This window comes from Mesoplodon densirostris, chromosome 4, assembly GCF_025265405.1.
Source record: "Mesoplodon densirostris isolate mMesDen1 chromosome 4, mMesDen1 primary haplotype, whole genome shotgun sequence".
NCBI lineage: Eukaryota > Metazoa > Chordata > Mammalia > Artiodactyla > Ziphiidae > Mesoplodon > Mesoplodon densirostris.
The window spans coordinates 39,477,787-39,490,766 of NC_082664.1; the positions used below are offsets into that span (position 1 = coordinate 39,477,787).

General features: G+C 39.7%; 1 protein-coding gene across 9 annotated transcripts in view; it reads left to right on the top strand.

The window, feature by feature from the left end:
- The first annotated feature begins 749 nt into the window (after nt 1-749).
- Nucleotides 750-12,980, top strand: part of WDR89 (WD repeat domain 89) — a 36,632-nt gene continuing 24,401 nt past the window's right edge. For 2 of the 9 annotated variants that reach the window (XR_009531844.1, XM_060098053.1), the window contains exons 1-3: nt 750-825; nt 2,564-2,701; nt 12,043-12,171. The gene's annotated coding sequence lies outside the window, so the exon portion shown is untranslated. Of the gene's footprint in view, nt 831-1,051; nt 1,072-2,563; nt 2,702-12,042; nt 12,172-12,980 lie in introns of those variants that run through there. The other 7 variants (XM_060098054.1, XM_060098052.1, XM_060098055.1 and 4 more) reach the window with 7 other exon arrangements.

Consider the following 12,980-nt stretch of genomic DNA (forward strand, 5'->3'; position numbering starts at 1 on the left):
TTAAAAAAGCACAACGGAACACATGAAAACCACAATAAATGTCAGCGATTGTTAGCAACGAAGAACTCAGCGACAACCACATTTAAAGCCATAGGATCTTTGCGCCCGATACTTCAAATCCCAAGGTTCCCTGGGGGTGGAGGCGGAGTTACATTCAAATTAACAGCTTTTTCAGCCAATGACACAGCCAAGCAAAGGACCGCGAGAAGGCCTAATTCTTCCACATTACAATGCTGAAATCATACGAGTTCTGAGCGTATGTGGGTGTTTCAGGGCCCGATTCGAACTACTAAGTATTTCTCACCCGCAGTTACTATCTGGTCAACATAGCAATTCTCTACCCGAGTCTGGCTCTGTGAGAGTTCTAGCGTCTAAACGCTGAAAGGAACTCACGTCGCTCTATGTCAACGGAAGGACCCATTCGTCCGAGGAGGAGGCGGAACTCGTTTTATTCTTGCCCTTTATTGGCCACGCAGCAAGGAAACCTAAGCTTTCAGCACAAACGATAAGTCGTTAAAACTTCCGTTAACGTAACGTAAAAGGCAGTGCTGTGCAGCGCTATACGGAAACTGGGTCTACGCTGGCGCAGATATCTTGCATTCGTCCAATCCGGAGAGAGGCCACCCCCAGGCGCTTCTTCGCTACCCCCGCCCAACCTCTTTCCCTTCCCCTGGGCTATGGCCCGCCTCTCTGCTGCTGACCAATCCTCTGCATCCTCCTTTGTGCGTTTATCCAATCAGAGAGGTGGAGGGTGGAGTTCCGGTCGACCGGTCCGCGCAGAGGCTGTGCTCCGAGTTCTCTCCTGCAGCCGGTGTGGGCTTCCTGGTGAGGTATATTTCCCAGAACTGCGTTGGGCAGGTTCCTGGGATGGGCAGCTCTCTAGACGGGCAGCGACAGTGCCAGTTGACTGTAGAAAGCCGAAGCCGCTGAGCCTGTAGCACGAGGAGCAGAGGGAAATGGGGAGGAGCTGGGAGGAGAGAACCACGTGTTGGGGCTTCTGGTGCAGTTGTCGGAGCCCCTGGGTCATGCATGCTTCTGCTGTCCCTGCCCCGCGGGCCTTCCAAGGGTTAGGTTGGTGTCGCCGAAGCCGCCCCCAGCACTTCTCTGGGTTATTCTTGAGTAAAAACAAAGCGCCTATTCGTCAAGTGTTCAAGGAGAGGTAGCCAGGACCTATTTTTCCCCTACCCTCATTCCCTTCCCTCGCATTCTTAAATTACCCACCTCCTGGGTTGGTTAATTTTCGGGGTCAGAAAGCAGATTTTCCTTTGGAAAGAGACGTGCTGGAGTATATAGTACGAACTCTGAGACTAGCTACTATAATAGGCACTTTACATGTATTATCTCATTTAATCCACACAGCAACATCTGAAGGGTTAGGTACTGTTACGGTTCTCATTTTCATGCGAAGAAACAGATATGTTAAGTTACTCGTCCACGTGTTCTCTTCAGCTTTTCTCTGACCACTTAATTGAGTGTGACATTCGGCTTCCATGCACGTAAAATTTAAATATGATATTGCTTGTAAAATGTTGGTCTTGTTTTCTTTCCTAACTTGAAGTTATTTTAGAAGTTAATACAACATACCTAGAAGTAAATCGATTGATGTTATCGAGGTAAAATGATCTAGTAGAAAGACTTCAGAGTAGGAGCCATTTACTAACCTTTGGGCAAGTCACCTTCTCAGCCGCCGCTTCCTCCACTGCAGAATTGAAATCAATTCCAGACTTGTCTACTTCCTGGAGTCGTGAGGATCAAATGATATAATATGTATAAATTACTGATGTTAACTACATATGACAGTTTTCTGCTTTTCAAATTATTTCCTGTGGAAGCTAGATTATCATTAATATGCAATATATATTATAATTAAAGTATTCTATATATACACACATACAGTGGATAACATGCAGCCTAGTACCACTTGAGTGTGAAATACCTCTTAAGCATATGTGACCCACTTATCTGCTTATCCAGGGTTCAGGATAGTATTCCCTGTGAATGCAGAAGTGGTACTTGTCTGGTTTGTATTCTTTCCTCAGACTGCTGTAGATAGCATAAAGCAAAAGTAGATCAGCTCATTTAACTGCTTTTCTGAGTTCTGATTACTTTTGGAGACTCTGAAGGGAGGTCCCATTTCCTTGCCTTTTTCAGCTTCTGGTAGCCTTGTGGCTCCTTCATTTTAAAAGCACATCACTTCAATCTCTGCTTCCGTAATCATATCACCTTCTCTTCCGTAGTCAAATCCGTCTGCTTTCGTCTTAGTGGGGGCACTTGTGTTTATACTTAGGTCCCATCTAGATAATCCAGAATAATCTCTCCATCTCAAGATCCTTAGCTTAATTACAAAATCCCTTTTGATGTATAAGGAAACATTCATAGGTTCCAGGAATTAGAGCTTGGATGTTTTGGGGGTGCATTATTTTTAGCTTGCCACAAAGGGTATAAAGAAGGGTAAAACATATCCTATCCTAGTGCAGCTTAAAGTCTAGTAGGATATGCTGTAAGAGAAAAAAAAAAAATGACTTCTGGATTGCTGTGAAAAGACCCTTCTAATTTACCATAGGTTGGTACTTCAGCTTTTCCCCTGGAAAACAGAAGAGGTAAATGAACATTCCTGTGATAATGTGAATACAAAGCCTGAATTAACCCCTTAGAAGAGTGAAATTTCTTTATATTCTAATCTTCTACCTTAAAAATTCATGTGAGTATTGCATTCAATTTCATAATATTTGTATTTGATACTATTTTGAACTATTGCCACATCATAACATTGCTGTTCTACAGAGATAGTTTATTTTGTGGCTTCTTATAATAGCCAGTTTACTATAGTCATAGGTGTGTCCCCTAGTTTAAGAAGCATGACCTCAGATGATGGGGATTTATTATAAGGAAGCCATTTATGCAACTAAATACGCTGAGTCTCATTGCTCCTAAGGCTAGAATATGCACTAGGCTTCTTGGAGAACTGGACTGATAGTCCCTCATGATTGATATCCTCTAGTCCCCCCAGCAGGGAGTTAGTAGGTCTGATGACTTCAGTTTTTTGTTGTTATCTTCAGAAGAAGGTAATAATCTGTTGCTCTCATGTCTGGCTGGAATTAATAATTCTCAGGAGACAGAATCTGATGAGTTGGGTTTGTTACCATTCCACCCAGTATGGATATGTTGGAATAAGATAAAATACGAAAGGACCCAGCTTCAAGTAGGCATTGACTATATAAGAACTACTCTGTAACAGTCTCTGTGCTTTTTGCATGGAGATGGAAGGGTTAAGGGCAAGGAGAAGCACATGTGGGACATTTCTGTGGGCCAGGCCTAGAAGTGACCTACATTGCTTTTTCTCAGGTTCTTTTGGCTAAAACTCTGTCACATAGCCACACCTAACCAGTCTAGTTGTGTGCGTCCCCTAGTGATCTGCTGATGAGTTAGCAGTCTGCTACAATGGGCAATACCTGTAGTCAACTTCTTAAGACTTATCCTCAGCCCTTAGTTTCCAGCCTTTAGTTTCTTCACCCTGTGAACTCTTGGCGTCCAAATGCCTCTAGACAAACCTATTACACAAAGTTCTTTTTTTGCTGGCTCCATACCTTTGCCATCATCAGGTCCACAAGAAAAAGTCTCACATCCTTTGCTCTATAAATAACAATGCAGTGCAATGCACCCATTTGTCCTTGTTCTGTTTGAGCAGGTATCCAGCCACAGTCTCTTGGACTTTTCCAGGCATGGCTCTTGTATCAGCAGTCTAAGGGTACCAGATCAAGGTCTGAGTTTGACTGTAAAGAATCTAAAAAAGAGTGGTTATATGTATATGTGTAACAGATTCACTTTGCTGTACAGCATAAAGTAACACAACATTGTAAATCAACTCTACGCCAATAAAAAATAATAATTTTTAAAAAGAAATTTTAAAAAAAGGTCTGAGTTTGTACCACTCTTGTGCATGGTAAAGTGGGCCTGAGGAAAAAATTCTGTAATATTTTTCCACAAATAACTTATTCCAAAAAAATTCTTTATCAGCTTCTTTAGTGCTTTTATTCCCTCAAAGTGGTGTCAAGCTAATGATCACAAGACTAGTTTTAGGCCGTCTTCTTTGCAAGTCCAATGTGGGTGGTCCACCACCTAACTTAGGGCTGTGAGGGTATAGTACACAGTTTATAGCTACAACATTTTTATTTTTGTGCACTTAAGGTACAGTTGATTGGGTGTTTTCTCGATAATTAATCATATAACTGATAATCCAAACCTAAGCTATTTCACTTATTTGTTAAATGTTCCTATTTGGTTCACCAGCCTTCTCTGTTCCTTGGCTGGGTAGTAATTCAGGTGAAATAGATATAGAGGAATGAACATTAAAAAAATTTTTAAAGATAAATTTATTTATTTTTGGCTGCGTTGGGTCTTCATTGCTGCTTGCATGCTTTCTCTAGTTGCGGTGAGTGGGGGCTACTCTTCATTGTGGTGCGCAGGCTTCTCATTGCAGTGGCTTCTCTTGTTGCGGAGCATGGGCTCTAGGCGCACGGGCTTCAGTAGTTGTGGCTCGCGGGCTCTAGAGCGCAGGTCCAGTAGTTGTGGCGCATGAGCTTAGTTGCTCTGCGGCATGTGGGATCTTCCCGGACGAGGGCTCAAACCCATGTCACCTACATTGGCAGGCAGATTCCTAACCACTGTGCCACCAGGGATGTCCCGGAATGAACATTTTTAAAAACTATCTTTGAAACGGTTAATCTCTGGGAAGCTAGCATTTAAGTGATTGAGATGAATGGTAGTTAGAAGTGATTTTTTTTTTACTTCCTGAAAAATAGTATTATTGTAGAGTTACGTTATTTCGCATTTATGCATTTAAAATTGGATTCAGTTACGTTGTGTGTGTGTGTGTGTGTGTGTAAGTAACTCCCTATCACTTAGCTTTAAATGAAGATTTTTCTTGGGTTCCAAGTTCATTTTGGCTGAATTAATTTGTTCATCATTTCAGCTAGATAACTTGTATATCATAAAATAGTGAGATTTTTAGCAAATCTCTTTACATTTTAACGACCATAAAACTTCATTATGTTTTCTGCTGTATATTTTCCAAATTTTCTTGGCTTTGAAACAACTTGAAAAGTATAAAGCTTAAATTTTTGGCAGCATGATGTAATAGAAGAAGCACTTGGAGTCAGAAGGTATATCTAGACCATGCAAAATATTTAACTTTTCTGAGCTTAAGTTTTGTATTTGTAAAATAAGAATAATAGTACTTCTCCTACTTAACTCTCGGAGTTGTGAGAAACAGATGAAATAACAAATACTTTAGTCCTTTGAAAAATGTAATTCTTTCATAAACAAAATATAAGGTTGTATTAAGTATCTGTTATACCTTAAAAGGGTTCAAATTTAGCATGAATTCTATTGTGAAATCCACTAGTTCATGTGATTTCTTTTTTTTAAGTTTTTTGCTGCTTCATAAGATGACTGGACCAAAAAATGATAAAAATCCTGTCTATCAAGTCTTTTAAATTAATATTAGTGTTAATTAATATTATTTTCCCAATTTCATTCCTTTGGTTTGCTAACAGTACAATTTCATAGGAAAATTAAAAGAAACCTCTTCTTCCAAAGACTAATAACTTTTCCTGATAGTGTAGATTAGTTTACCATATCAGTTAATATATTTCTTTTACATGTTCCTTTGTATTAGTATGTATGCTGAGGTAAGTGATGGCTCCATTCTCTTTGTGGACATTCATCCTGATCATTAGTACTTTTTATTGGCCTAAAAAAAAAAAAAAAGAAGAATTTCACCATTTCTTGAATTGCAATGGAGCTAGTGGTTAAGAGCATAGATCCTTAAACCTGACGACCTGAGTTGAATACTGGCTCCAATTATAACTACTTTGTAGGCTGTTAGGATTAAATGAATAAATATTTGTGAAGTGCTTAAAACAGTGCCTGACAAACACTATTAAATAAATTCCTTCCTTAATGATTTTATTCAGTATCATTCATCAAGTATTAATGTGAAATAATAGCTAAAAGAGAAAAAGCTCTAGGGGATGGCTTATATTTTAAATTATATCTTGTAGCTGATATTTTAAGTCTCTAAGCCTATAAATACTTGGAAATTTACACATCCATTCAGCTAAAATTTGCACTGGATTTCACATCATTGATATTACCACTGTCTTAAAAAACTTTGTTAAGGCCTTCCACATATTTATGCTTTAAATCTTTTAACTTTTTGTTGCTTGGTTGTATGAAGTCATTTTGATTAGTGCAAATAAGAATTATAACAGGACTTTACATTTGAATGGCCATTTAAGAATGCTCTGTAAAATATTTCCTTTATATCATTTGAGAGGCAGTATAAGAAACTATTTAAGAGTGTGGGCTCTGAAACCAGTTTTGAGTTCCAGTCCCTGCTATGCATTTGTGAGCACAGTGACCTCTGGCATATCACCTACCTTTTCTAAGCTTTACTTCCTAATTATATAAAATGGGAGAAGTAAGTGTACCTACTTTGTAGGGCTGTCTGGAAGGTTAAATGAGATATAATGCATATAAGGCATTTAGAACAGTGCCTGGATTATAACAAGAGTACATTATGTCTTAGTTACTGTTAATGTCACTGATGCATACAAAGGTATCAGTAAACAGAACAAGTGGAAATGTGAGGCAACCAAGATTCAGATTGGATCTGTGATTTACTGAAGGTCACATGCAAAAAAAAAAGTAAGCCTCCTTACTTCTAGTGCAGATCTTTTCCCATAAAAACACTGCCTTCATTTCCACCTTTAACACCTTTCAGTTCACTCATATTGACTAGGTCCATCTCAGAGACACGTTCCTTTGTTTTCCATTGTGTTTCCAATTCTTGGCTGCTTGTTAGAGTATTTTTATCTTGGTTCTAATTCTGTCAGACTGCTTCCGTTTCTTCATGAATCCTTCAGCCCTGTATTACTCAGACCTAAAGTTGTTGGCATGCATGACAGGCATCTGTTTTCAAGAAAGGAAGAAAGAATAGATACTGCAGCTAAATTTTTCATAGTGGTTAGTGTTTGTTGTTGTTGTTTTTAATTAATTATTTATTTAAATTTTGGCTGTGTTGGGTCTAAGTTGCTGTGCGTGGGCTTTCTCTAGTTGCAGTGAGCGGGGGCTACTCTTCGTTGTGGTGCGTGGGCTTCTCATTGTGGTGGCTTCTCTTGTTGCGGAGCACCGGCTCTAGGCACGCGGGCTTCAGTAGTTGTGGCACGTGGGCTCAGTAGTTGTGGCTCGCGGGCTCTAGAGCTCAGGCTCAGTAGTCATGGCACACGGGCTTAGTTGCTCCGCGGCATGTGGGATCTTCCTGGACCAGGGCTGGAACCTGTGTCCCCTACATTGCCAGGCGGATTCTTAACCACTGCGCCACTGTGATTTCATTAGCCTATCATAAATGTGTATTTAGTGTAGCACTGAATTATTTTTGCAGAGCTATTTTATTCTTTCCAAACTTTCCCTTCCCCTGCCCCCACCCCACCCCGAGGTTGTAAAGTCAAATTGAAGTTATTTCTTAGGAACTAAGAAGGGAGCCTGAAAATCACACAAATACCCTGAGCCATAATTATAAAAATAGGAAGAATACAATTTTATGAATCATTGGGTTATTTTTTAAAATCTTGAAAGATTATAATGTGGATGTATCTTTTTGGCATCAAAAGCACGTTTGTATCATATAAGCAAAGCACATAGTATTTAGTGCATTATACTGGAATTTTGAGTTAGTTTGATCCCGTAAAGTATTTTGTGAAAGAAGAGTTGCATTTTGAACATACTGGTCTGAAATTTGGGTTTGTAGATCTAGTTATTAAATTGCATTCAAACCATCAGGTGTTTGTTGAATACTTTCCGCCTATAGGGTACTGTGTAAGATGGTAAGGTGATGTTCCCAAATCTTAGCCCTTTCCTTAGCTTCCTCAGTTATGCCTTCCTGGTGCTTTCTATGATGTTAGGAGGTTGAGTGAATTTACCTCTAAACTGTGGTTATGGATGTTTTATCAATATTGATAATATTATTACTATTTAATTTCTCCACAAAAGGGATAGCTGCTTCTAAAGCTTGGTCTGTGTGCGTGTGTGTGTGTGTGTGCGCGCGCACGTGCGTGCGTGTGCGTGTGTGTGTTTCCTGTCTTTGACTGTCATTGTTTTACATCTATGTGCAGTTCCTTATCTTTGCCTCCTGCCTGCCTCTATTGAGTGTGTTTTGTGTGTGTTTATATTTTTATACTCCTCTCATAGGAAGTAGCATTTCGTGAGGTAAGCTGTGGAGTTAGTCTCAGGCTGGTGGAGGACTGATATTAGAGAATTGGAAAATATGGTTCCTGTCCTTAAGAAGTTTATACTTTATACTGGAGAAAGAAGCAAATATAAATATATAGAACATATAACTAGAGATAAATAACACTTTAGTATATTTGGTATATGATTGCTAAATGAATAACAGTTGATCTTTTGGCATTCAGAGGAAGTAGAAACTCACTTTAGGCTGAGTTAAGAAAGATTTTGTAGTACTGCTAGAATTTGAGCTATACCTTGAAGCATGGGTATTATCTAGATAACTCAAGAAAATGAGGTAGGATTCTTGGAGAGAGTAGCAACTCTTTTGCAGTTGTATTGTGGGGAAAATATTTTGCCTAGCCTATTAAAGTATTGATGAGTCTGGGCTTGCTGTAAAATATAGTGTGTAATTCACATGTTCAAACATCTGCAGTTCATGCAGAAACAACAAAAGAATGTATGTCATACTTTATAAAAATTAAGTGTTTAGTTTTATATACTTAAGAAATGTTGGTGAAATCTATATTTGCTTTTATTTCTGATATACTGAGTGTCAATATTTTTTACAACATGAAGTTGGCTTCTAAGAATAAAACTCTCACATGGTATTTCTCGTGTGGGAGGTAAGAAATTTTCCCGTTCTTGACATCTTTGGCCAGGAATCAGATGTTAAGTCAGGTGTTTCCTGTCATGCTCTGTATCAGGCACAGAGGAGGTTATTGCAGTTGCAGGCGAGAGGTAATGGAAAACAGGAGGATAGTGGCAGGACAAACTGAGGAGATGGATGTAAAGGGCGATTTTCAAGGTAGGCTTTATTAGCTAGGGGAATCTTGTCGTTTGCCTCCCTTTAATCAAAGGTCATTCTGAGATTTTGAGCCTTGGTGACTGAGAAGATGGTGCACTTAACAGAGATGGAGAATATAGGTTTGAGTTACATTTTGAGTGTATTTAATTTGAAGTTTTGGCAGCACGTTCAGGGGTAGAGGTCTAGGCAGACATTATAAATATAGGATTGGAATTTTGAAGAAAGATCAGGGTTGAGGATAAAATCTAGGAGTTCACATAGAGGTAGGAATTTATATTGCCAGGTGAAGAGGAAAAAACAACTTAAGAAAATCTCAGTTATCCTGGGTAACAGTGGAAATTTATTCTGTTTGGAGACTTTGTAATTAAGTCCTGAATGATGTTTGTTGTCCTTCTCTAATTTCTGCACCTGTTGCTCGATGGCAGTAGTCATCAGTGCCATGAGCAAAGAAGGCGAGTATTAAAAAAGAATTTGGCAGCTTAAGTCTTCATGTTTAGTAAAGTTAAACTTGACAGTACATTATTTCCAGTCCTTTTTAGCCTTCACATCAGATCTATACAGTAAGTGTGGAATTTTTTTTTTTCCTCTTAATATCCGGCTTTTGTAGCATGGTTCAAGAATTATGCCTTTTGTTGGTTATTTCTCTGATATCAGGATCTTTCACTGTGTTCAGAGGAAAGGAAATGAGTTTAGAACTTAACTAGATTCTCATCTTCCCGTGATATGGCGCAAAGTGGTTAAGAGAACTGGTCTGTCCTATTGAATCTTTACACGAATATAAAGCTATAAATATTTCTGTTTAAGGGTTTTTACCACTGTTTTGATTTCTATTGCAGTAGATCCCTTTTGGATACTCATATAATTTGGAATAGTAAATAGTGAATCTATACTTCAAAATGTAAAAGAAGATATCTTTAGCTATCAATTTATAAATATTTATAAACTGTTGCCTTTTGTATGAGAGATATGTGGACATGATTATAAGCTCTCCAGTATTAGGAAGCCTCATTCTGGCTTAACCTTATTTCAGGCACTGGTTAACAGTGGAAATTAAAAGAATTATTAGTATGCTAAAGTGTTAAAGCATCTTTCTGTTTGGTGACTTTTGGGGAGAACATTTCATACTGTGAATTCACCGTAGAAGTATCTAGTCTGCTTGTCTCCCTGCCCCCACTCCCTCCAGTGTATATATTCAGTTTGATGTCAGTTATCATGGTTAACAGCATGGGGGATATGTATATATATATGTAAAATCTAATAGGTTATTCTGCAAGTTTATCGTTTGACACTTGCATTTCTTTGAAGTTCTCTGTGCTGGCACTTCCTGTTCTTCCGGGCCAGGCATCATTCTGAGCACCTAACATGTAGTAATTAGTTTATATCTTATAACAACCCTGTTAGGTTGGAACTGTTAACCTCTGTCTAAAGAACAGGAAGCTGAAACACATAACTAGTGAAGCCAGAATTTTTTTTAACATCTTTATTGGAGTATAATTGCTTTACAATGGTGTGTTAGTTTCTGCTTTATAACAAAGTGAATCAGCTCTACATATACATATATCCCCATATCCCCTCCCTCTTGCGTCTCCCTCTTACCCTCCCTATCCCACTCCTCTAGGTGGTCACAAAGCATGGAGCTGATCTCCCTGTGCTATGCAGCTGGTGAAGCCAGAATTTGAACCCTGACAGTCTGGCGGTATACCCATTCTCTCAACTACTGTGCAATACCTATTTCTCTAAGCCTCAGTTTCCTCACCTAAAAAGCAGTAATAAAAAGATTATCTTCTAGGGTTATTGGTAGGGTTAAATGAAGCAATGCACGTGAAGAAACTGATATAGGAACCTAGTTATTAATCAGTTAATACTAGCTGTCTATTGTTTGGCCACTTTTCTGAGGTTCTTCTGGTTCTTTTTTTTTTCTTTGTCTCCTTTATAGTTTTTATTTTTCCTCTGCCCATTTCTTTAACTGGTGTTTCAGGGTTCCATTCTTTTTTTTCCCCCCTAATTTATATTTATGTATGTATGTATGTGTGTATGTGTGTATGTATGTATGGTGGCATTGGGTCTTCATTTCTCCACGTGTGCTTTCTCTAGTTGTGGCAAGTGGTGACTACTCTTTGCTGCGGTGCATGGGCTTCTCATTGCGGTGGCCTCTCTTGTTGTGGAGCATGGGCTCTAGGGCGTGCAGGCTTCAGTAGTTGTGGCTTGCGGGCTGTAGAGTGCAGGCTCAGTAGTTGTGGCGCATGGGCTTAGTTAGATCCCACATGCCGCGAACTTCCCAGACCAGGGCTCGAACCCGTGTCCCCTGCATTGGCAGGCGGATTTTTAACCACTGCGCCACCAGGGAAGCCCTCAGGATTCCATTCTTGACCTGTTGTTTTATATCATTCTGTATAATTCCCCTTCGCGAGTTTCATCCAATTCCCTAGTTTTTAATTACTGCCTATTTCCTATAGTCTGATGACCCAGTTTTATACTTTCCTCCAGAGCTGTAAACTGATGTATCCAAATATCTATTTTACATCCTCCCTTGGCTACCCCCATATGTCCCTCCAGCCTGATGTGGATAAAACTGTAAAAGGATTTTAATCTAAAATGGAATTGAAGGATATGGAATGGAGAATCTCACACTTGTGCTCTCAGAACAATGAAACTTAAAGACTGAGAGACTGATTTCCCATAAATGCCTGATTTACAAAAGAGTGAACCTTAACCTCTGACCCATGAATCTCTCCCCATCTTTGAGCCAGTGAACTCTGCATGGCCCCTAATTGGACCCTCCCCTTTTGCACTCCTTGCCCATAAATGCAACCCAGCCTAAACCTTCAGTGGACTCACCTGTAGCTTATTGCAGCATGCATGTCCTGAACTGCAATATCTCTGCTACTCCAGGATAAACTCGATTTTCGGTAACTCGAGTTTGCCTCAGCTTACCTCTTTTCTTTTAGGTTGACATTGCATGGTGTCATAAGTGATCTGAAGGCGCCAACCACTTGAACTTCTGGGATCAAGTGAGGTTCCTGCACTTGAGTCCTTTGCACTGTTTGCTTCTGTGAGTCGCTGTAACTTTCAGTTTGGTAAGTCCTCTCAGATCTCAAGCTACCTCTTTTTGGTTGAGCTGTCTTACTTTATTCAAAATCTAGATAGAGACAGATTGTCTTTCTGGTAAGTACTCTTTTGTTTCTGATAATTTTATCTAGTCATCTGAATGTACTAAAGGTGGCCTCCCCCTTGGGGAATCCTAGCCAGTTTTTCGTTTTTTGGGTTTTTTTTTTGCGGTACGCGGGCCTCTCACTGTTGCGGCCTCTCCCGTTGCGGAGCACAGGCTCTGGATGCGCAGACTTGGGCAATAGCTCACGGGCCCAGCAGCTCCGCTGCATGTGGGATCTTCCCGGACCGGGGCACGAACCCGTGTCCCCTGCATCGGCAGGCGGACTCTCAACCACTGCGCCACCAGGGAAGCCCCCTAGCCAGTTTTATGTTAAAAAAATTATGGTCCTTCCTCATGTGCATGTTTGACTAAATAGACCAATCTTACAAAGGATAACATAGAACTCCAATTATCATTTTGTGGAAACTTTGATCTCCCCAAACTTGTTTTCTTTAAACTAAGTTAGAAGACCATGGCTACAATATTAAGCAATCTGAGTGGGATTGTTATTTTAATTGGTATCTAGAGGCTACTAAACATTCAGGATTCTAAAATTGCCTCCTTATTTCTACATTGACTGAAGCAAAATAAACAACCAAAGATGGATAAAAAAATTCCAGAGCCCTTTTCCTCAGTGCTAACCAAGGTCCTTTCTAACCCCACTGTTCCACCTCCTCTGTATCCCTCCTTGCCCCTTCCTGAGTCTCTCCTCTGTCTGAATTTACTTTCGTTCCT